The sequence below is a fragment of the Arachis stenosperma genome, chromosome 7 (assembly GCF_014773155.1).
Source record: "Arachis stenosperma cultivar V10309 chromosome 7, arast.V10309.gnm1.PFL2, whole genome shotgun sequence".
NCBI classification, from domain to species: domain Eukaryota; kingdom Viridiplantae; phylum Streptophyta; class Magnoliopsida; order Fabales; family Fabaceae; genus Arachis; species Arachis stenosperma.
Window position 1 is genome coordinate 8,477,813 of NC_080383.1, and position 26,971 is coordinate 8,504,783.

Consider the following 26,971-nt stretch of genomic DNA (forward strand, 5'->3'; position numbering starts at 1 on the left):
TATATATATATATATATATATATGTTACTGCCTCTCTCTAACTCTCAATGAATGCTTTTTTTGACAGTTGAGAAGAAAGAAACAAACTTTGGTGAAGAAAGTTTATAACTTTGTTGAGAGAATGGAAGTGGGGTGGGGTTAGTTAAAGTGGTAGACCATATGATATGATATGAGAGAAGTGAAAGAGAGAGGCCTTTATATAAACAGACATTGAGAGAGAGATGAGAATTGGAAAAGAGAGAAAGAGAGAAATTAAATTAGAGCATATAGCACACCGTTTGGCTTAGTCATAAGCCAAATGCTATTTTTCTTTTGAAAATAATGATGTGATCATCAGATCATGTCTGCCTTAGCTTTTTTTTTTTTTTTATCAATTGGTTGATTATTACTAAACTAAAACTGAATTAAGTTATACTTGTTAATAAAATGTAATTTGTTCCTTTTAATTAGTTTCTTGTAGATGTATTTAGCCTAAAAAAACTGGGTGTATCACGACCAAAAAAGGGTCTTCGGACGGCGGTCTGTGCAATGTATTAAAATTTAAAAACTAATTATATATATATGGACTCGCATAATTTAGTTAAATATATTAAATTATAAAAATATTAAATATAATACATATAAAAAAATTAGTTATTATGTATTATTTATATACAAATATATTATTTATTTAATTTATTTTTAATATATATTTTATATAAATAATTTATTTAATAATTAATTTTTAATAAGGATATAATATAATTAATTAAATTAAATAATCTAATAGTTATCATTATTTTCTAAAAATATCTTTATGCAAATAGCTAATTTATTCTTATTATGAATACCATAAGTTGAGATGTTAAGCTTTTCAAACAGTGTCATTTATCAAAATCAAATCAACATTAATTATGGCAATTAACTGCATTTTGCATTAAATGTCACTCAATAGAATTTAAAATGAGGTTCATTTTTTTTTTTGTTTTAATAACTTCCCAAAAAGAAAAATGCATATCAAGGAAAAGTTGAGTGATAGAAAAAATTTCTTTTATATTGTGGGACAAGCTAAGTAATATTCAACCTTATTAATTATTGGATGATTAATCTTAATTAATATATGATCGATTATTCTAACTAATTTTTTGCATTTTTTTTAAGATTATATAGTTGCCTCATTATCTTAATTATATAGTCTTATATTCAAGTTTAAAATAAAAAATAAAAGAACTCGTATATTTTTTAAAAAATTTGATTAAAATTAATTGAATTAATATAAGTCAAATTTCTAATAAGAAAGAATAAAGTGATTTCATCAAAACAAAATAATTTTTCATGTCATTTTGCCAATATCAAATTAATTGCCTAGACTACGTACAATTTCTTATTATGTCATCTTTTGATATATGGGAAAAAAAAGTAGAGTTGACATATTAACCTAGACAACCCAATATAATATGGATGGAAAGTATTTTTATTTTTTTTTAATAGTTTAATTTTAATGTACTGACAATGTAAAATATTATAGTCATGTAATTATAACTATTTTTTTAGATGATTATTCACGCAGTTAATATAAAAAATAGTTATTTTTTCTAATGTGACATTATATGATTGAATATACATATAAAATAATTTTACATTGACATAATTAAATTTTATTTTTTTCTAAAGGTAAAAAAAACTTTTGAAACCGGGGGCAATCAAAATTCTATATATCATAATCCTTTTTCTATGTAGATGATGTAATAGTGCTATTGAGTGTGTGATTTACATATAATTAGCTTTACTTAATGGTAGTTTTTATTTATAAATGATTGTATTAGTGATTAAGAAACAATGAATTGTAGAAGGAAAGGGTTTTGACATAGCAAATTGGAGAAGGAAAGGAAGCAAAAATTAAGGACCACACACGCCCCTGACCTCAGCACATGAAAAAGCTTTTAACACATCTTCACTCTCTACTTTCATGTTTCATCATATCATCATTATTATTTTAATTTATTAATTTTATATAAAATTGCGGCGCGTGGGGAAAATTTAGATTCCCTTTGCCCATTCGTGTAAATTACGTTTTTACATTTTTCTTTTTAAAAAAATAGGTGTCATAGTTGCCTTCTTTTAAATAATAAAAAAATTATATATTTACTACTTTACATAAAAATACAAATATTTATTATTTTATGTATTATTCTTTAATTTTGCAGCCACCTAATTTTGTAGTCACTATCTGCAAAATAGAAAAAGAAAAACTTTTATTGCAATTTAGTTGGAACAGTCAACAAAACATATTAGCTTATTGATATTTATGTTAAAAATTTTGGCTCATTCATGTTTAAATAATTATTATTAAAACTTTTAATATTAAAAAATTAATATAAAATATAGTGTTTTAAAATAACATAAAAATTATAATTTTAAAACATATATACCAACAAATTGATTTGTTTTCTTTTCTGCTATTATAATATTACTAAATTGCATTATTAGTCAATTTCACAGTCAACACCAATAAAGTTATACTGGCTGTGAAATTTAGAAATACTATGTATATATGTATAAAAGTAAATAATATGATATTTATGTAAAATAATAAATATAAAATCTTTATTTATTTAAAAAAAGCCCTGTCCTAGTTTGATATATATTAAAAGATAAATGCTATGATGCCTAAAAGATGTTTCCTATTTATTAAAAAAGGTTAAAAAATAATATTTAATTTAAAAGATATAATAATAAATAATTTTTAAAAAATCAAAATTTATTATAAAAGATAAGTTAGACAAAATTTAGGCACCAATTCATAGGCACCATCGAATTGGTCATATTAAAAATATGAGAAGGGATCGGAAAACAAAAATGTATATCATCAAAATATATTAATAACATTAATGATTTTTTGCCCTCCTTATTCATAGCCACGTGGCTTACTCAGTGAACGGTACGACAGCTTAAGTTTTTTGTTCTCAAGAAAAAGCAATTAATTTGATTTTGATGTATACTACTACTATTAAATTACTAATACGAGGTTATGAACTATATAAAAAAAAAGGAAATAAATATGATATTACTAATTTTCATTGAAATTATATATACTATCACATACATGTGATTAAGTTGTATTAAGAAACGCAAGCTGGCTAGTTGAAAAATGCATGTCAACAATTCATCAACTAATGAAAGAATCTCATAATGTCTCAAGAGAAGCAGCATGAAGAGGAGCACATGTTAATTAGTTGTGTTTCTGTTGATTTTTTCCAACCGATTGGTGTGTGTGTGTGTATGCATGTTTATAGGTGTGTATCTGGATTAATTTCTTTGACAATAATCTTCTTATAATTGTTGCAATAGGATTATTAAATATCTACACATGATATGAGTATGCATGTTTAATTTGTTATCAAAATAAAAAATTCGGGAAATTAAAAAGCTAATAATAAAAATCAACATTATATTATAATGTAGACACCCCCCCCCCCTCCCCAACCCAAAAGGAAAAAAAGATAGAGGTGGTTTATAAAATTATAATAAGAGTAAACAAGTAAAATTATGCATATGAATCATTCTTGCCTGGGTGTTTGTAGTAATTAGGTCACTTAAAATTTACCTAAATTAATAATAAATTGAAATTAATCATGAATCATTTTTTTGGGTGTATAATAATAGGTTTCATTTAGTTATAAATGTTTTTAATACCATATATATTTTTTGTCTATGTTTTAAATTAAAAAAAATAATACATGTATAAATCAATATACGTTTTATCTTTATATTGATTTTTTTAATTTTGCATTCTTCAACTATATATATATATATATATATATTAAATTAAATAAAACAATTTTAAATTATTATTTTTCTAGCATTATCGATTATAATTCGTTTAGTCCAATTAAAACTAAAAAACAACCCTTAAGTAAGTATAACACAACAATGCTCCATTAAGTGGCTAGTGGCAGAAAAAGAGAATGTTGAGTTGTTGACCCCAAAAGAAAAATAAAGAAGCAAAAACTAAAGCTAAATTGGAAGTGAGAATAAGATATTTTACTTCAAAATCTAACCAACAAATTCTACGGTTATAGTTACTCGAAGAAAGGCCATACTGGCAGCAGCTTGATTATTATTGTTGAGCATGTTGTTGTGTTCATGTGCATTCCATTAATTAATATAGTAATACCATTGATCATAAGTGCTACTAATTAATAAATAAATAGCCTTTTTTTAAAAAAAGTGATAATTCATTTATTTCAATAAATAGAATATATGTTCAAGATAGACTAAGCACAATAAAAAAAGGAGATAAACTTAAATGTCTTAAACACATTAAGAAAAAGAAGAAATGAATTATACGGTGAGACGTTATTGAAACTCTTTTGTAATGGCCTTAGCTTTCGTTGCTACTTAATATAGTGAGATGATGATGTTATCAAAGACCATAACATTTCTTGCTTTTCAAATTTTCCATAGTAATATCAATGTAAGTGCAGTCTTTTCTTTTCAGCTCACTTCCTTTTTCAATTCATTCAAGAGCTAAGACCACTATTTCTAAAATTGATTTGGGAAAATTGGTAAAATCCAATTTTTGAAGCTGATTTGAGACTAAAAAAGTTGAGTTGCAGAGTATGATAAAAGATAATAAAAGATTTTTTTGGTTGTTGACAATTAGGGCAATAGTCTTCAATGGATAAAAATTGTTGCTTGAACTCACTTCTGACTGGTATCTAGACCACCGTGGAGTGCTTTTCAAAAAAACGTTTTAACCTTCGCCGGGCATGATATCTTCCATCATGTTGCTTTCTAGACTTTTTTTTGCTGCAGATTTCTAGGAGTTAATCCAATAGGGGATGATAAAATAAAAATGCAACTCGGTACCCCGAAGAAATAGAATAGTGACCATTGTTCTCTAACTTACAAGATAGCACTTGCAAATGCTTGTGAAAATTTGTCTATGATTAATTGCTCATTTCACTGTTTATTGCTGGCATATAATTGATTAACCCGGATTAGATTTGAGTATGTGTTAGGCTAGTAATGCATTGCAATAGGATTAAAATTCTTCAACCACGGGTCTTCAAATATTTTCACTGAAATTTTTCTTACAAAGACCAAAACACTCCTTTCTCGAGAACCTTCCTCCTTTCTAATAGATCCCTCCAAGGCCAGAAAGGATTCTGACCGATATTTGCCTTTAGAAAAGACGAGTATCTAAAATATTTGCCCTTATAAATTTTGTACCCTAAAAAGTGTGTCTTTGTCATTAATCTCTAGCCCTGTTTTGCTAGTATCGTCAAATTAAACATCTTTAAATCTTTGAATCACATTCCTTCTTGCTTTTTTTTTATCGACAAATAATGTCCCATCTAACCCAATGTTATCTCCTTTCATCATTTTTCTGCCCCCACCAAAATTGCATGACTTTCTTCTGAATATTTTCTCTATTAGAGAATCTAAAAGTTTAAAGCAACTTAACGTGTAAATTGGAATAGCAGTAGCCATTGCCTTAATGAGGACCTCTCTTCCGCTCATTGATAATAAATTTCTTTTCCAAACCCGCAATTTCCTCACAACCTTGTCCCAAATGTAGTTAAAAGACGCCTTCTTAGATCTCTAAATCACAAACGGTAACCCTATGTATTTGTCCTGCCTACCCATATGAGAAACTTGTAGGATGTGAGCTAGATAATTTTGGGTCTGTTTTTGGGTGTTCCAATTGAAAAATAATGCTGACTTGGACAAATTAACAACCTGACCGCTCAATTCACCATAGGTTTGTAAGGTATGCATAAGGTGTTGGTATGTTGTATCTGTTGCTTTACAGAATATAATAGAGTCATCTGCAAAAAATAAGTTGTTAAGAGAATGACATCTACTATTAAGCCTTAGACCTGAAATCTCTTGTCTCTGTTATCTTCTGTGAAGCAAATGAGATAGTCCCTCTACACAAATACGAAAAGATAGGAAGAGAGGGGATCACCTTGTCGTAATCCCTTACATGGTTTAAAGAAACCATAAGGTTGTCCTTCCACAGTAATAAAATAGGATGCAGTAGTCATATATTCTTTCATCCAATTAACCCATTTTGTTTACAAAAATTCAGTTATTCTATAACCTCCGACACAAAATTCCATTCCACCATTTGCTCATATCAAGTTTGAGGGCTAAATCATAATCACCAAATCTCTTATTCTTTAGAAAATGCATGTATTTATAGACAATGAGGATATTATCACTAATCAACCTTCCCTTAATAAATGCACTCTTATTATTACTAATTATCTTATTCATAACATTTTGCATGTGATGTACTAGGACTTTAGAGATTACCTTATAGAAGACACTACTAAGGCTTATTGGCCTTATCTGGGTCATCGTCTTTGCCATAGTAACTTTTGGAATGAGACAAGTTTTAGTATGATTTAGGTTTCTCAGCATCTTACCACCCGTAAAAAAACTACCAACCACTTCCACTACCTCCTTTTTGATAATTTTCCAGTAAAATTGACAGAGTTTTACCGTGAATCCATCATTGCTGGGGCCGGAGAAAGGATTAATAGAAAAAACAGCAGCCTTGATTTCACTTTCTGTTATCTTCTTGTGAGCATCTCATTAGTTCTATCATCCATCTTTCTTCGAATAGAGTGAATGTCCTCCTTTGTTGACCGAGGGTTAGAGGATGAAAAAAGCTCCTGAAAGTAGTCTTGAGCAACTTGAGCTATATCCTCTGGATCCGTTTTGAATGAATCGAAGTTGTCTTGTAGTCTGTGGATCTTTTTTTTTTTATTTCTATGCTGAAATTTTAGAGTGAAAAAATTTAGTATTCTGATCTCCCCACTTCAGCCATTGAATTCTTGATTTTTCTTTCTAATGCTTTTCTTCCATCTCATATGCATCTGCCAAATTCTCTTTTAGAGTATGAATTACTTCTCTATCTACATCGCTATCTTTAACTTTCTCCGTCATCAGCTTCACCTTAAGATCAACAATAGTTTTTTGTGAGTTACTGGGGCTGGTCTTTTGCCAATCAACAAGATAGTGCTTGCATTATTTATGTTTTTTAAATAATTTGTACATTGGAGAACTTGAAACTCCATATCTCCATGCCTCTTTCACAATATTCAATACATCTTCCTTTCCACACCATCGTTCTTGAAAGCAAAATCTTCTCTTAGTCTTCTTTTGTTCCATATCTGAATTAAAAAGAATAGAGTAGTGGTATAAACTCATATCTTTTAGATTCACAATAGAAATTCTTGGATAATCATCTGTGAGTTGTTGAGAAATCAGACATCTGTCCAATCTTTTTTGAATAAAATTGTCCCCACACTGTTTGTTACACCAAGTGAATTTCATTCTTGAGTAACCTAGATCGACCAAACTACTGGCATTGATGAATTCATTAAAGACTGCTATTGACGTTGCAGACTTTATTCTCCCTCCTTCTTTTTTGCGATAAGCCGCTATTGTATTAAAATCACCAATTACTATCTAGCAACTCGTGGCTTGGTTTAACACTTCAAAGACTTTATCGTATTGCATCAATCTCTGATTTTCGTCACTGTGTAAATGCACTGCCACCAATTTTAACTCTCTTTGCATCTGCTGATCTCTCCATTTAAAATGAATGAAATACTCTTCTTCATCCTGAATCTGAACATCTATATTATTTTTTCACATCAACGTCAAACTACCAGCTAGACCATTAGGATTAACACAATGAAATTTGGTGAAACCTGCTTTACCACCTTGACCCTGCACTATCGAGATAATATTTTTGATTTTACATAAAAATATTACTTTGGGAATGGGATTTACTAATCCCTTGCATGTTGTGGACTGTCATGAGATTTTTCAAATCCCAACAGTTTCACATCACCATGTTCATGATCCTTGGGTGCCATTTTTGGGTTGGCATCTTCCCCTCTCTCAGCAGGTTCCAATTGCATCTGACACTGTTTTTTCTGTATCAAATCACCACCTTTCATCATTGCAGTTTTTTTATCCCAACAACTTGTTTACCTCCTCTTATAGCTAAATTTTTCAGGTTCATCTTTCTTCTTTTAAACTGCTCTGATTTGCTGCCTTCGTCCCCAATCAAAAAAGATCCAAATTCAAATTGTTCAATTTTTTTTGACAACAACAGAATCTAAAACTTTTTTATTGTCTTGGCTAAAAATGTTATTTTTTAATGTCTTCAATGAAGTTTTTTCTACCCCTCGATTTGACTCTCTCTTTTTTCTAAAGCCTCCAGTCTTTTAACTTGTGAATCATCAACTGATAAATTAGCAAAACTTTTTAAAAGACTGACCGGTGTTAATTTTTTGGTGATCCTCAGCCCTGTACCTTCTCTAAGCGTGCTGTTTGAAATTATGTTTTTTATTTGGTTGTCCTCTCTTTTGCCCGCAACCAATCACCCCAACCCTCCTCTACAACCTCCTATTTTAGCGAATTTCATAGATGAGTATTGCATCTCCTGACCTCATGACCAATCTGCCTATAATATTTGCAAAATTTTTCAATTCTCTCATATCAGAGTTGTACTTCCATCACTTTACCATTAGAGCCAGCAATCTTTAAAATCTTTTTCAGTTATTTTGTAATATTTAAGGAGATTTAGACTTTGACAATTTTTTTTCTCTCATCTGAAAAATATCAACATCTAAAACATCTCCAAATCTATCTCCTAACTTTCTCCTCAATTCTTTTATTTTATAATGCTCCGACAATCTCCAAATTGTATCCACAACGGGACATGTGAGAACATTGCCTTTTCAATTGGTTCCTCCTCTTTCCATCGTTTTAAATTGAGAATAAAGTTCTTGAAGAGTCAGGAAATCCCTATTTCAATTCTGACAATCTCTTTTTTATCCTCAAAGAAAAATTAGAATATGTTGTCTCCAAAACCTGACACCTTAAAACCAACCGACTGTCTTTATATAGAAGTTAAAACTGACTCTACAATCCCAATAAAAAAGACTCGATCAACTAATAATTTTTCAATTAAACTACATTCACACATCTTCACTCCTTTCTAAATCACTTCTACGTTGACAGAAATTACCTATTCCTCCTCATCTAAACCTCTCTTTGGACTAGACTTAGTTTATATTGTATATATACTTGTATTGGATATCATAGAATTGATCACAATCACATATTTAGATCGTTTGATTATGTTAATTTTGAAAATACGGATTACTCTGACAAAAATTTTAGCAGAACACTTTAAACCCTAATAGGCCACAACTAAATAAATAAATAGCCATTTAGTGTTAATATATAATTTGCATGTATACTATATTAAATATCTAATAATATGTAGAACATTGTCAATAATTGAAGTAACCTATCTATTTCTCTTAATATATAGAACTATATAATTCATTGAATGAAGTAGAAACCCGAAATATGTGTATAAAGATATTTTCATTGTTAAACTATTTCTTCAATTTAAAATATGCATAAAGATAATGTACTTATTGCTAACAAGTAGATTTCGATTATATGTGCTTGAACAAGATCGACCAGTATAGTTCATAATTAATTATTAATTACCATCGTTGAATAGGTCAATAATTATTTTTTAATTTTTGGTAGATGAAAGTGGAACATTCGAAGGAATATGCTGAGAACCACTTTTGTACTTTGGTGCTTGAAAAGCCAAAATTGAAAAAAGAAATAAAAATAAAAAAGTATGATGGTCAGTATGCGAGGGCTCTGCGCCACATACAAAACCAGCTTTCACTCATTTTATTATTTTATTCCTTCTCTTTACGTTTGTGTCATCTCACGCTAGAAAGCGAAACAAAAAAGTGAACCAGAAAAGATTCTCGATTTCCTTCTATTCTATTTTCGCTATTCAATATGACAATATATAATGAGTTCATTCATTTAGCCCCCCTTAAAAAAAACCTTGGCTTAAGGTGTGGAGTTATAGTGTTATATACATTGTTCTGAAAATCAAACTGAACCAATTAATTTGATCTAGCTAATTGAAAATTAGTTTCGTTCGAAAACTAATTAGAAGTGACGTCAATTTTAATTAATTAGTTAAAAAATAGATCCATTATAAAAAAAATCTCATTAACTTAATTTTTAAATTTTAAAATAAAAAATAAAAAAATTAATTTAGTTGGCTTATATGTAGTTGACTTCTAAATTTTTTAATCGAAAATCACCGATCAGATTGATCAACTTAAGATAAAATCGCATGATAGTGAATTGGTCAAAAACCATAAAAATTAGTAAAAACATTGATTAGCCAGTTGAATTGGTGATAATTTTTTAATGATTAATTAATTTAAAAATAATAAATCATAACAAAAATTATTTTTTCAAAAAATATATTCTATATATTGATATATTATTTTATATATCCAGTTTAATTTGGAATTTAATTTCGATTGAATTTTTAAATTTTTAACTCTATGTTCAGTTTTAGAACCTTGGTTATATATGTAGCCATATCTAAATAAGGCTGATAGTTGAAGATAAAGGATCATCACAAACATTGAAAAAACAAATATAAATCAATGAAAGATTAAGTGAAAATTTTAAAATCATATAAATTTATAATGTGATAAAAAAAGTTTGAGAAATTAGTTTATAATTTCTTGAGTAAAGTATCGTTTTTGTCTCCAACGTTTGGAGTAAGTCTCAAAGTTGTCCCTAACGTTTAAATCGTCCTATTTAAGTCTTCAACGTTTCAAAATTGACTCAATGTTATCCTGCCGTTAGGAATCTGTTAACAGAATTAACGGCGGGACAAAATTGAGACGATTTTAAAACGTTAGGAACTTAAATAGGACGAATACGTTAGGGACAAAAACGATACATAGAAATAAATTTTAATTTGATCCTTCAATAATATCAATTATTTACGGTACATAGTTATTCAATTATTTTTTAATCACATCTAAGTAATTATACTTAATCACATTACTTTTTAATAAATTTATTTTTTTATAATTTTACTCTAAATATGTTTATTCATCATGAAATATTTGTAAAATGACTAGTACATAAACTTGCGAAAAAAAATGATACATATACAATAAAGTAATGTGATTCTAGTAATTTTACAAACATTTCATGATGAGTAAAAATTTGTAAGAGTAAAATTATAAAAAAATAAATTTATTTAGAATTAAAGTAATGTGATTAAGTATAATTTACTTAGATGTGATTAAAAAATAATTGAATAACTGTGTACCGTAAAAAATTGATATTATTGAAGGATAAAATTAAAATTTAATTCAATGTATCGTTTTTGTCCCCAATATTTTTGTCTTATATATTTAAATTCCTAACGTTTCAAAATCTTCTTAATTTTGTCCCGTCGTTAATTCTGTTAACAGATCCCTAACAGCGAGACAACATTGAGTCAATTTTAAAATGTAAGAACTTAAATAGGACGATTTAAACGTTAGGGACAACTTTAAAACTTATCCCAAATATTGGGAGTAAAAACGATACTTTACTCTAATTTCTTTTAAATATATACATTTTATTTTGTCTAAACTTATTAACTAATATTAAACTTGGTCATATTTTATTAGATATAATTAAAATTCTATCAATATTATTAGTCAATTTTAACTCTTATTCGATTCGAATGTAGCAATCAAAGCCTATTGTTTAAATATATTAACATCATATCATTCATAATCTTTTACACTAGGTATTCAAATTGTTATATATATTCCAAAAATTACCTATCAATTAGTTTTTGCGAATAGGAATATATATTTAACGTATATATTGATTTAGTGATTACAAGATGTTCAGGCTTAGAGGGTCACCAGTTCTAATTCGTTTATAATTGCTATAAAATTAAAATAGAAATGCTTTGTTTTTAATAATAAAAAAAATATATGGAACCAAAAGTTATCCGCCAAAAACTAAACAAAACCACATTAATTTATCCTAATAATTAATTTACAATTTTTTAAATTCAAAATTTAAAAAATTTAAAATTAATTAAGTAAACCTAATTAAAACCTATAAAAATCTTCATTTTCTTTTTCATATTAACCTACTCATCTTCAATAATCACACAGGTCTCTCTCTCACCAATGCTGCTGTGCTTTGTGGTGATGAATGAGTTTATTCTTATGCTTCTGTTAACAATGTCATGCTCACTAGTTATAACAAGGAGGAATTCTTGTGTAAGGAAAAAGACTGTTTCATGATATGGGGCTTGGTGGGAGGGACGAGGTTTCTTGGAACTCGATGATTGTGGTGTGCGGGCAACACAGCGAGAGATCGGAGGCGCTGGCACTGTGAGATGGTTAGGATGGGATTGGAGGTTGACATGTTCATTATGACTAGTGTTTTGACTGCCTTTACTTCCCTCAAAGATTTGGTAGAGAGATGCAATTTCATTCTAAGATGATTAAGAGTGGGTTTCATAGGAATTCTCGTATAGAAAGTGGTTTGATTGACTTGTACTCGAAGTGTGCAGGGGCATGTTAGAGTGTAGGATGGTGGATGTCGGGGTTCCTATTTTGTATTCAACACACATGTTTGTAATTAGGAGTTTGTTGCAGATTTTGCTCTTTGTGTTTTGGGATATTAGATGCCGTTTTGATGATTAAAGAGATTGCAAATTACACAATTATAGAATTATAAAAAAACATTTATTTAATATGAAAAAAAAACATCCTAATACTTAATAAAAAAAACATCCAATTATATTTTAATAAAAATAATTAAATATCTATAAAATTTAAAAAAATATAAAATTTTTAAAAAAATAGAGACATTCATATTTGTAATATAAAAAAATTCGAAAAATATATAAAAGAACATCTATTTAGTATGAAAAAGAAATATTCTGATACTTAGCAGAAGAAATATCCATACATATTAACTCGTAGAGATTTTAAATTCACTCAAAAGTATTTAGCTGATTTTTTACTAATACCGTTTTGGTTCCTAGCATTGCTCTTAATAATAATCTCTATCTTAACAAGTCATTTGAAAAACGAGTTCTCAGTAAATTGTTTGTGACCAAGATTAACTCCTGTTCTTTGAACTTTTTATTCTTTTTTTTATTCTGTAACGAAGGGCTATATTTTCAAATTCTTCATTTTGATTTAGTGACTCGTAGTGGAATCATATGTGCCTTCAATTTCAACGGCTGGTAACCAACACAGGTAAAGTCTTATACGACTTAAATAGCATTTTATTATGCCCTTGCTTTTTCTCTAATATCTAATAATATAATGCATTGTAATCCCTTAATTTTTTAATTACACACCCACTAGACCAAAAGCCATTATATACACAAACATAGGAGATTACTACTACTGCTAGAGTTAGTTAAGATAGAGCTTCTAATTGCTTTTTGACAGAATCTTGATTTACACAGTTGTCATCTATCTTAATACCTTCTTCAATTTTAAGTTGGACTTTGGGATAACTCTAATATAAACTTGAGTTTTAACCTCTCAAAAGTTGCTGATAACAAAAATTTTGTCAATATATCAGCAATTTAGTATTTTTCATACTAGTGTATATATATAAAGAACATACAGCTATATTATTATATAGTAAATTGATGCACAAAACTTAGTTTATATTCATCATCATGACTATTAGGCTTTAATTTACTTGTTTAATTTTCTTTTAGGCCTTTTTTATGGTAGATTCTTCATGCCTTCTTTGGAAAGGTCAATACTCAATATATTGCTTGCAACAAATTAAAGCTCACATGGTACACCACACTGCCCATTAGCTCTTTAATTTATTTACACATATACATGGAACATGGACTTTGTTATAAATGTCTTGGTTTATTTTTGTTTCAGTAAAGAACAAAAGGAACAAAAAACAAAAGGTGCATTGAGCTACTTTATTTTATTTTACTTTAGTTTTTCTATAGTCCTTATGTGGTTTAGAAATATCAAGAAATTCGATGAGAAGGGGCTTTGAACCAAACAATTTTTTTTTCCTTTCTCATGGTCAAACTAGAATCTTTGGTTTAGCCCTAACGACAATTTTCTTTTTGGAAAATTATTTTTTTTAAATTTAAGCCGCTAAAATATGGTATATAAATAGTTATATTTTTTAATATGTCTTTTCATACAAAAATTTTCTTTTATTAATTTATGTAAATTTTTGTATAGCTTTTTTTAATTTTTATTTGTCTTATATTAAAATTATTTTTTGAGTGAATATCCCATCTGACTCCTGACAATTATTTCAAAAGGACAACGAGACCTACAAGAAAAAAAAAACGCTCAATTGGGCACCTGATATTATTTTTGGAATTAATTAGCTCATGTGCCAAAAAATAACATTAAATTTTTTTGGCACAGGGGTTAATTAGTCCCATAAAAATAAAGTTCAGGAATCAAGTTGGATATTTTTTTTATCAAGGATTTTGTTGTCTTTTGAAATAATTGTCAAGGACTATTTTAAGTTTTTCTCTTTTTTATTAAAATCGACAAAAATTAAACTCGATTTTTAGATTATAAAAATTTTGATAACATATTATGAAATTATTTTTTTTAGGGGGATTAGTTTTGCCATTAATAAAGAAAATCAGTGATACTACACGTACATGAGCTTTTGTAACCAAATAATACAATGCAAACCCGACACAAAAAAAAGTGTGAATGCGTCATTTATTTTTCTTTTTCCGTGTTTCTTCTGTACAAAATTTTTTGTTGATTGAATACAGAAACTTATTGATATAGTACAAAAATTTTTATATATAGCAAAAAAATTTTTGCGCATAACACATAATTTATTGATATAACAAAAATTTTTACATGTAGTATAAATTTTTTTACACATAATACAAAAATTTTTGTACATAATACAAATTTTTTTATATGAACTGTTTGTTTGAGGTCAATGTATTAAGTATGTGATCTTTAAAAAATTTATGTGCTAAGTTACTGAACATATAAAAGAGGGAGAGACGACGATAATAATAAAAAAAGATAACAAAAATTTAATAAGAAGAAAATAATAATAAATGAAATTTGGTTGAAAAATCATTTGCATTGGCTACCTAGCTATATTGAATGATGATATTTAGAGATGTATATGAGTCGAATAAAATTGGATTTGTCTTAATTTAGATCCGACTCTAAATATATATCGGACCTATTTTTTAGATCTTAAACCGATTTTAAATATGATAAAATCTATACAAATTCAACCCACAATTACATCAGATAAAAATCAGACCTTTAATCATAATTTTATACATCTTTATATTTTTTTCTAATTTTATAATTATTTTTATTAAAAATAAATAGATTAATTTATAATTAATATTACACAATATTAATATGAGAAAAGTTCTAAATCTCTAATAATTATTTCATATGATAAAATTTATTTAAAAAATATAAAAAATACTAATTAAATTTTAATATTAAAACATAATTATAAATCAATATTAATAACACCAAATATATAAGTGACATATAAATTAAATAATACAAAATATTATATATTAATCTAAAATCTTATAATTCTTATACACAAAACAATAATTTTAGAATATATATATAGGTGAGTTCTACCCAACCCCCTCTATTTCAACATGTAAATTACCTCTCGTGACGTGACATGCTTTAATTGGATGCTTAGTTTTAGTTTGAGTTAATTTAACTCAATAAGAGTTAATATGTTAACTAAAGTAGAGTAATTTTGTAATTAAATATTTTTATAAGAGGGATAAATATATAATTTCTATAAACATTAAAAAAAAGTTATATTTTTATCATTGTGTAGAAATTCAATTTATCCCGGTCCCATTTCTCTCTGAAATTGAAAGAAAAAATAAACTCATTGGGTGTTCCATATTTTGATGAACCAGGAAATAAGTATTTAGAGAAAATAACTAATTAAATGGCCAGGGAAAAAAGATTTGAGTCTGTCCGTGAGACCATCTCGACCACAAGGTTGTAGCGCGAACGATCCTCCACCGTTCAGATGGCATGCGCTTTGGAACAATTAATCACGCTCTGACCTCACGGTCATAGTTCATCCGCCAGACTTTGGTTCTTGTCTTCTTAGAACTCAAGGATACAGATGTACGAGCCTATAGATCCTATTCAAGTAAGGTCGTGTTCTGTGTTTTGTGTTCTTTGTGTTTAGTTATAAAAACTATTTTTGTTTTGTGAACCTAGTCCAGGTGATGAGACTAAGTTTACGTTTGCGAAATTCAGAAAATCTTAAAATTTAAGAACGTGAAATCGATTATGATGGCTTTTTATGATGATAGTGTAGAAGGGGAAGACGAAAAAAAAGATGAAAATAATGATGATGATGATGATAATAATAGTGATGGTGATGATGATATGGGATTTCTGGATGGCATTGAAATTAAATTTGGAGGTATTTAATTACATAATCACCCACTTTGGGCTATAATTTAATTACCAATAATTTAACCATAGTTAACATAGCAACCAATTAAAAGATGACATATCACAGAGCATAAATTACATGTTATTATAAGAAGGGTAGACTAGAATTTACCATATATATATATATATATATATATATATATATCTTCACCGGATCGAACCGAATAACTTGAGCTATGGTCTGAATACAGTTGAGGTATTCTTTTGAATGCTGTATTTTATCTCCGATTAAATCTAAATCACTTTAGGTCTAAGCCAATATGTACAAAATTACTTCGAACTGAATCGGGTCGTATCCTAATGATAGCTCGTGATGGATTGAAAAACCAAAAAGAAAAAATTGAACTACTCGTTAAATTAAATATGTATTTCAAAAAAATCTAAAAGCTGGTGGCCAGCAATATAATAAAATATTTAAAATAAAAATAACATAATTTCAATTTTTTAAATAAATAGCGTGAAATTAAAGAATCCAATAAATTACATATAAGTAAGAGCGCGTTACTCAACATGTAACATATAATAACTACACATCCATTTTTTTCGTATTAAAAAAAGAGCAATGCTAGGGGCCAGCAATTTTTGTGATTGTTAGCCATCAATTAGCCATCAATGATGATTTGATGGTATGAGATTGGTGTGAAATTTCATCTAATGGCTCACCTTCCTCTGCTGGTTACATGCTGGCCAAAATTCAATAAAACTGCTGCCCCTAGACTTTTCCTATACAGAAAGCATCATTAGGTGAGGAATATTATCAATTTAGTGTTGTCTTTTCAATATACACATTATGCCCTCGTTGCCTTGTTTTCTTTTCTTTTTTTGTTAAGAGGAACAACTTTCATTTATAGAAAACTCGTAAAATACTTGCACATCGCAACAAAAGTATTAAATTTATATCTAAATCAGAAGATAAATATTTTATATATTAAACTATAAACTGAAGAGAGGCGCAGTATTAAATTACAAAGAATTTTAATTAATAAAAATAACGATAAAATTAAGTTTTTTTATTTCCAAATCTACATAGATATGCTACAAATTAAAACAATAAATAAAATAATTTTCTCCACTCTTAAAAATATATTTGATCAATTTTTAGATATATAAAAAACTCTATAAATATCCAATTTTTTTCAAAATATCTTCCTCCCATATTAGGATATGTATTACAGAAACCAAAATATCCATAAAAAGTAACTATTACACTATAAAAAGAGAAGAATAATTACCAAAAGATTATTGACAAATTAGATCTACGAAAAAATTTAAAAAATATATATATAAAAAATCATAAACAAAAAACTAAAACAAAAAATAGAACTAGAACAGAAAAAAAAAAGAAAAAAAAAGTGAAAAAAAGGAAAAAAAAAAACTGGAAAAGAAAAGAGAGAAGAAAAGGAAAAAAAAGGTAGGTGCGTGGATGGAAAAAAGATGGAAAAGAGAAAAAAAAAATTTGTTAGAAAAATTTGTTAAAAAGAAAAAACACAAATTACTTTCGACAATTATGTTTCTTATTCTTTATTTTTAAAAAATACAAAATCACCTTACCGATTTAGTGTATTTTAGAATAAAAGAAATGAGTTATAAAATTGTTCTCACCAATTTCGTGTTTCAAAATATAAAAAAAAATTGAATTCACCTTCAATGATTTTTGGTCATCTAAAACAAAAAAATTACAAAACTTCCTTCATCCTTTTGGCTTTTTAAAAATTGACATACCATATTATAGAAAATAAAAAAAATCACCATATTTTGAAAATTTACAAATAAATTTCCGATATCAATTTTTTTTTTGGCCAAATATACAATAAACATTTTAGTAATAGCAAAACATTAGATGAATATATAGAATTATATATCATAGGGGTTCGACTATATTTTTATATTGGTTGTCGAAGACCTAACACAACTCTCCTCTTTTATTCGGATTTAGAACTGACTATATACCACAAGTGTAACATAGGCGGAGTTATGAATAGATAGAATTATCTTCATAAAAAATTTAGTTATTGCAATTAATTATTTTTTCTTGCTTTAATAACAAATATATCATTATATATTAAGAGTAAAAGACGGAAAACATTTTGATATTGTCCAAATAAATAAATATTTCAAAATCTTAAAAAATATAAATGAAACAAATATTTTAAAATGGAAAAAATAATGTATTAGAAGTTTCACATCATTTGACAAGCTAAGGATATATAATGGTGATCATTTTTAGGGTATTGGTGTTAGATAATTTACTTGGACTAGATTTTAATTCGAAGTTGAGTTAAATTTATTCATTTTTACTAAATTAGGTACCAACACTTATTACTTATTTTTGCATGCCGTATATTTGAACAATATTATCCAATTCTCCATTTTTATCATTAAAAATATATTACAAGTTCTAAATTGCTCAAATTATTGATTTTAGTTATTTATTTAAAAAAATAAAACCTTAATTTTAGTTCTTTTCCTCTTTTTAATATCGTCTCAAATTTCAGTGCTTATATACTGTTTTAGGTAATATATAGTATTTAATCTTGTACCAAATGGAAATGTTGTTTCTATTTTTTTTTCCGTTTTATTAATTATTTTCTAAATATTTTAAAAACGGCTCAAAATTTTCTCATTGTTAATTCCATAAAAGAAGTTACTAATAAAAATAGTGACATATACAGTAAATAAATAAATATTTAAAAATAATACCAATGAATTTAGTTGTGGAGAAAAATTAAACTCTAATGATATATATTATTGTCGTAAATAAATTTAAAATTAGTTAAAAATAATAAAAATAAAGGTTTAGTTATTCTGTTAGTCCTTATAGTTTTGCGAAATTTTCAATTAGATTCCTATACTTTTTTTTCCTTTTAATTGAGTCCCTATACGTTAATTTTTTTCAATTAAGTCCGTGCCGTGAGGATAACGTTTAAGATAACGGAATATTCAGTTTAAAAAACAGATATTCTTCTATTTGAGTTAGATATTCTAATTGTACATATCTCTATTTTTTTCAAAATACTCAAAAACTCCTTGACATTTTGTCACAAAGGAAAACAAAACCCTAGCCAGACCCTAATTTTCTCTCTGAAAATCGTGTAAAGTGTGTAATACCCGGTCTAACCGAAATTAATTAAATAATAAGTTAAATAGGAGCGAATATGGTTGGAAGATTTGGCAATTGGAATTTGATAATTTAAATATGATATTTGGATTCAATGAGTTTTTCCGAGTCGGAAGACATAGTTGTCTGCGTAAAAGCGCGCAGTAGAATTTTGACCGGCAGTACCGGCTGAGACCTGTCTGGTACTGCAGCTGAGAAAATTGATTATGAGTAAATAGGATTAAGAAATGAGGAATTATAATTAGGGGAGGTAGAAATATTTGAAGTGCGATTTAGAGCGCTAATCTTAAAGGTTTTGGTCCAAAATTGGGCCAACGGATAAAAATAAGTGAACTGGGCCTAAGTGGGCCCAAGACCCAACATATATAAACATTAGTTATGAGCATTTCAGCTCATTTTGCCCTAAAGAAGGTGTGTGGGGCGCTGAATTGAGAAGAGAGAAGAGAAGAGAGAAAACCTAACTCTCTTTGATCTTTAAACCACCATAACTTGAGCTACGGAGCTCCGATTGACGAGCCGTTTGTGGCCACGCGTCGCTCTTCTTATCCTCTACAATTCTATCTAAGTTTTGTGGTGAGTATTCCATTCATCTCTGCCCAGTTTTCAAAATTTCCCACTGTTACACGTTTTTGGGAAGTTAGTGTTGAAATCTTGTGATTTTGGGTGTTTAGGGATACTCCAACATGGATTCTAAGTGGGTTATATCCCTACTTCATATGGGCTGAGGTAAGAAGTGCTCAAATCCTTGTGATTTATCATTTTTATGAGCCCTAGGTTGATGTATGTATGTAATATTGGTTATGTTAGTGCATTTGATGGTTTTGGTGCACAATTGGGAGATTGGTGTTGCTTGAGGAGCTTTGGTGAGGCTTGGGGCTAAGGTTGGTGGAGACTTCTAAAGAAGAGACTCAATTGATTTGGCTACAAGAGGTACGGTTTAAGTTTCATTTAAGTACCGTGTGGTGTGATGAGAATTCCTAGGCTAGATGCCCCTAGGATTAAGTTTGGATTGTGTAAATGGTTGATGCTAATATGCATAGTTGGTATGTAATGTGAATTGATGATTGGATTGAGAATTGTGTGGCCTTGTATGCTTGGTGTATTGAAAATTTGATGTATTGGGTAATGAGTATTAATTTGTGGTTTATGCATTTAAATTGTGAAATTGGGCCGGAGGCCGTAAATTTTGGGCCGGAGGCCAGAAAGAGGTAAGGGAGGTAAGTTGATGTGTGCATTGTATGATGACACAAGTGATTGGATGAATTTCATATAATGAATATGCGAATGATTGGGTTGATTGTTGAATAATAAGGTTTGAGGAGTTGAAGGGTGAAATTATGTAGATGAAGTATGTTTGGTTTTGGGTTGAGAGATATTATGTGGTCATATATGTGATTATGATTATTGATGTCTTGATGGTATGATGATGCATGAGAGGTATATATATTGTGATATATGCTTGAGGAATGATTAAGGTTGAGTTGTGGGTGAAACCACGTGATAGTGATTATGATATTGATTATGTATAATGATGGTTGATTGGAAATAGTATTGTTAGAAATTGAGATGAGGAAGGATGTATGACATGTTGATATGTTTGTAATTTAGCCATTTGCTTGAAATGGGTAAAGATGGTTATATGATGGTTTTGTGATTCGTGGTAAAGTGTTAATGTATGAGTTGAGGAGGCTTGATGTTGATTTTGGTATATTTTGATTGGTTTCAAAAAGGGTTGAAATTGGCATGTTTTGGTTGATTTTGAAAAGAGTTGAAAATGGCTTGTTTTGAAAATGGCACTTTGTGGTTTTATATGAAAACATGGTTTTTGGGCATACTTTGGCGGGACATAACTTGGACTATGGATCTTTGTTTTGTGCCAAATCTTTTTAGAAATGAAATTGGATCCGGGATGTCCATGCCGTTCGAAGAACGGGTGAAAAACGATTTAAAATGAGGAAGTTATGTCCGTCGGAAGATTGGGGGTTGAATCTGTGAATTCTGCAGCTTTTAACTTAGAAAATTTTTAGCAGAATGACCCTCCACGCGTAGGCGCACTTGGCGCGTACGCGTCGTTCTTCGAGAAGGCACCATCCACGCGTGCGCGTGGTGTGCGCGTGCGCGTCGATGCGCTGCACCCATTGCCCAGTCATTTTTCCGAGAGTTGTGCCAGAGTTGTGCCAGTCTTGTGCTTGGGGCGCAAGTGTACCCACGCGTACGCGTGGCTGACGCGTACGCGTCGTTGTCCATTTTTCAATACCGCGCGTCCGCGTGAATGGCGCGTATGCGCCGATGAGTCTTGTGGCCATCCACGCGTGCGCGTGGAGTACGCGTACGCGTGGCCCTGCTTTCATGCCAAAGTTGATTTTTGAGTTTTAAGAGCCAAATCTCATACTTCTAAGCCTCCGATCTCACCCCTTATGTATTAAATCATTATGATATGCTTAGTAATGAGAAAGGAACTAGGGGATGTGGTAACTTGCGAGTGAAGTAAGGGGAAAAGTTATGATCAATGGTGATCAACGATGATTATATGAGATATGGAGGATGACGGTAGGAGTACCGTGTATGCCATGAGCCGAAGGGCTATATCTATTGATAAATGGCTGGTTCTTGATTGAACCATGAGCCGGATGGCTGAATTATTGTCGGGTCATGGCAAAGCCATTATTGATTATGGCTGAGTATAAATGCATATGATTAATGAATGAATGTGTTGAATGGATAATAATGGAGAATGTTAAAATGTGATGTGACCCCGGGTAGTAGGCAGTGGCGTTGTCCACTTGCTCCGGGTATGAGACGGAAAGGGATGTTTATGATAAATGAGTTAATTATGGAGTTTTGAATGAATGTAACTCTGATACCTGGGTAGTAGTAAGGGTTGGGGTTCGTCCCACTTGCTCCAGGTTAATGTTTGAGATTTGATAACAATGAGGATTGATAATTTGAATTGAGATTGAATGAATATATGCTTAAGATACCTGGGCAGTAGCAAGGGTTGTGGTTCGTCCCGCTTGCTCCGGGTCAATGCTTAAGATACCTGGGCAGTAGCAAGGGTTGTGGTTCGTCCCGCTTGCTCCGGGTTAATGTTTAAGATACCTGGGCAGTAGCAAGGGTTGTGGTTCGTCCCACTTGCTCCAGGTCAGAGATTGTGATGCCTGGGTAGTAGCGGTAGTAGTGGTGAATCCACTCGCTCCAGGTTGAGCTGTTAAACACCCGCCTGGGTAGTAGCCGCAGTAGTGGTTGTCCCACTGGCTCTGGGCTGAGCGGGTAGTAGCAAGGGGGTTGTAGCTCAAACCTACTTGCTCCGCAAGGGGTGTTTCTGTCCATGGTTAGCTACCAGGACGTGTCGGGTTGGCTATATAACCGACAGATGATATCATCAGCCATAGGGCAGGCATACATCATTTGCATATGTTTGAATTATTTGGGTTTGCCTATTTGTTTTGGATTTCTATATCATATATGCTATGTTACCTAATTACATGCTACTTGTTCTACTTGTACCTTATTTGTGTATTACTTGTCTGTATTGCTTGTGTTTGTACAACTGAGAGATCCCTCATGATGGTGTTGGTGGATGTTGGGGGCTGTTCTTGATGAGATGAATTGATAATGCGATTGCATAATGATGATGATTTTTGAATGAGATCATTTGAGCCCCCTGGGTAGACGCAGTGATATGATTTCACTAGCTCCAGGCGAGGGTATGATGTATTGATATAGAGTTGCTGAGGCAGAACAACTGGTAATGGTTTTGCTTATGATTCTGAGTCTGATTCGTGAAAGAATCAGCGAATTGGGAAACATGTGTAATATGAACTAGATTTAGTATCCCCTTACGTCAGATGCCTATTTAAGGATTAGTGAGAATCTAGGCTGGATACTTGGTGAAAAGGAGTTTAGGATGCTTAGTGAGTTTTTATTGCAGTGCATTGTATTTATTTGGCACTTTTACCGTACTGGGAACCCATGGGCCCGGGGTTCTCATTCCGTATATATCTCTTGTTTTTCAGATACAGGTTCAGGTGCTCAGAAGTGAGCTGTGGTTTGTCTGAGAGACGGCGAAGATATTTATTTGCTCTACTTGTATTTTGCTTAGAATCTCTCCACCTTTGTTTTGAAAGGATTATATTATGTGTTGAACTCTTTTGGAACTTGCCTATAGAGGCTCTTATGTTTTCTTTGGGAGAGATTAGGATGTACTGTTGTCAACTACTTTCATACTGTACCCTAGCCAGCCTAAACTTCGCGGGTCGCGACTAGTGGCTATTATTTATGTTATATATATCTATCCGTTATCTATCTCTTAATCTCCTTTATGCCTTGTCCGTTTATCGCTTTCGGCTTCACAGTTTAACTTTTCGTTGTCGAAACGTGAGTGATACGTCTTCGCGATTTTATTTCTACTCTTTTCAGGCTTCTCAATGTAATACTCCTTTCGAAATTAACTATATTTATATATTAAAAATCCACCTGAGAGTCGTACCACCGTAATATCATTGACTTATGACTCGAGCATAAGGATTTGAATATTAGGGTGTTACAAAGTGCGCTTCTCCTCCCGTGGTTTGTCATCTTCATCCATAGGCTTCGGCGTCTTCATCATCCATAGCCGTCGGTCCATCATCTTCATCCAAAGCCTCTGTCGGTCTCTGAAGATCTTCACTAACTGATCCGTCGAAGCCCTGTCCGTAACTCGGCGGGCCTCACCTCACGTTGTCCCGCCTCGCCTCGCTTTGCTGCCTGTACACTTGATCTGCTAGAACAGGTGAGTTAGTTTCTGGTTGTACCATATATTAAGGTTGTACGCTTTGTGCCTTCAATCACGAACCATATATTCTTTACCACAAACGCACACACATCAACAATTTTGTTTTACTATTATAGAGAAATGAATTACAAACTGTGATATTCAATGGATAATTTTGGAGTTTGCCATAGGTAAGCTTTATTGCTATTCTCAAATGCAGATCAATACACAAAAAATTGATTACAGTTGTCCAATTCTAAAAATTGGCAACTCCTTTAGTTTATTTATTCACTACAGTTGTCCAATTCTAAAAATATATGAATATATGTGATGAATTGAAATATGAATTAGTTTTGCAAATTATGAATTTTGTTTATTGTTGATTGTTGTTAGTGTGATGATGCTGGTTTGTTAGGATTCTATTTTTTTATGTAGTTGTCGTTCTTGTTGAAGCTTTTGAGGTTGATGTTTCCAACTGGTCTTCCTTTACTCTGAATGGCATAAAAAGCATATTTACTGGAGCTACTGTAGTCTTCTTTGCTTATGTTGAATTTGATGCAGTTGCCAATTCTGCCAAAGAATCTAAGAGACCGCATGTATTTTATCTTGCGACTTGAAAATTTTTCCAGTGAGTTGTGAATTTGCTAGATGTCATATATTTTACTGGATGTAGAGGCATTATATAGTATGTATTTGATTTTGTTTTAAGTAGTTACTGCCACCGTTGCTTTAAAGCTTTATTACTACTATGACTAATACAAATAATTATTGATATCATCATTGCCAATAAGAATAAGTCATTTTGTAAATGTGCTTGTACTGCTGTATATCTGTGTAACAAAGCTACTATTATAGGATAATATATGGATCTGCTGCAACTAAATGAAAAACTTGTATTCTATTCAAAGTTTTTCTCCTCTTTTATTCTCATAAATCAATTCATCAAACTTAGCTAGAGATGATCTTGGAGTTGCATTTTCTTTATTTTATATTGAGCCAAAGAAGTATGAGAAGGTGCTAAGGAAGTACTTCTTTAAGGAGAAAGGACCAATAACCAATATACACCCGATTGGCAATTTACCTGTTATTGTTGTCAAGGTATTTTTCAATTTGTTTCCGTCCAAAACTAAGTGTCTTCTAGGTTGTATTTGATAAATGTATAGAAATAGACTACAGAGATAAGACAAAAATATGTTGAGATAAGAGAAAAAAATTGTGTTAAATATAATTTTTATTTTCTTTTTAAGTTTTGGTGAAAAGACATATATTTTTGGATGAAAGTAGCAGTACTTATAGATAGTCTCTTTATTTTGGGTCACCCTTTAATTATATATGTAACGTATGTCAGAAATCCCTGAAGAAGATTGCTCCCACTTGAATGAATGTTTCCCTGGCAATGAAGAAGGATCGTGAAACAGATAAAGCTTTTGGATGGGTGCTTGAAATGTAATAATTGTCATTCTCTAGATTCAGAAGAAACTTTTTTTTTAATGAATTTTTCCTGTCATGAATTCACATAAATGTAAAATATTACATGATTATAATGAATACTTGAATGATAGAAATTGAATTTTTTATGTACTTATTTCTGTTTTATTTTATCCATTTTTTTAAATGTTCTTAAGGTATTTTAAAAGTTAAAAAAAAAGAGAGAATGTATTTTTGGTACAATTTGTGTATAAATAAGTAAAAGAATGATAGTGACAAAATAAAAGGATTATAGGAATATCTTTCATTGAATATTTATAGTTTCATCAAATTTTTAATTAGGTCCTTATATTTTTTTCTTTTCAATTGGGTCCTTAAGGGTATACAAGTAATTTCACAATTCACTATCAGTTTTTTGACATTTAACGTTAACAGAGACTAAATTGAAAAAAAATAATGTATAGGGACCCAATTAAAAGGAAAAAAAGTATAAAGACCTAATTGAAAATTTCGCGAAACTATAGGGACTAGAGTAATTAAACCAAAAATAAAAATAGAAAAAAAATTCTATATTATAAAAGGATTTATTATGAATTTTTTTACTCCACATACATTATTATCATCATGTTCCTATATATTGATATATAGATAGATAATATTGATATTTATCTCTATTATTTAGTGTTGAGCCTAGTTTGATTTTGGGTTAAGTTATGAAGATAAACATTGTTTTGAGTGGAAAGTCCAATATAGTTTAATGTGAGTGTTTAGTGATGCAGGCCCATATGTCCAAGTTCATATTGTTTCAGCCCAAATCCAACAAGTGCTTCAGCAATGTAAAAGAGCCAAAGCTCATCCTTGTTGCAACATTCAACAAGAATAAAAAAGGCTATGCATTTGGCAAAAGTAAAAGAAAAAGGGGCAGCTGTCTACATCATGAGCAAAGCAGGACAGCTGTGGCTCTAGGAAAAGAACAACACAAGGACAGTGCTACTACACAAAGGACATCAGCAAATCAAAATGTAGAAGATCATTAGCAAGTTTGGAAGAGCAAAACAAAATCGCAGAGCTATGGACAGCAATTGGAATGGCTCAAAAATGGAAGTGCTTTGCATGCCAAGGAAGACAGCAGCTCCAAGGACAACAAAGGTTGGTGGATCAGACCCTCCAACAAGCAGCGTTAGTGGAGCAGATGAGCAAGGACTGCATGCCAGCTGAGACAGCTCCAACGGGCAGCTGGTACAAGGAAATGGAAGGAGCAACAATGAAGCCAAGTTGAAGATATATAAGAAGCTTCACTTCATC

General features: G+C 30.3%; 1 pseudogene; it reads right to left on the reverse strand.

The window, feature by feature from the left end:
- Positions 1 to 15,868: 15,868 nt before the first annotated feature.
- On the reverse strand, positions 15,869 to 16,066 carry LOC130942753 (small nucleolar RNA U3; annotated as a pseudogene).
- Positions 16,067 to 26,971: the final 10,905 nt, after the last annotated feature.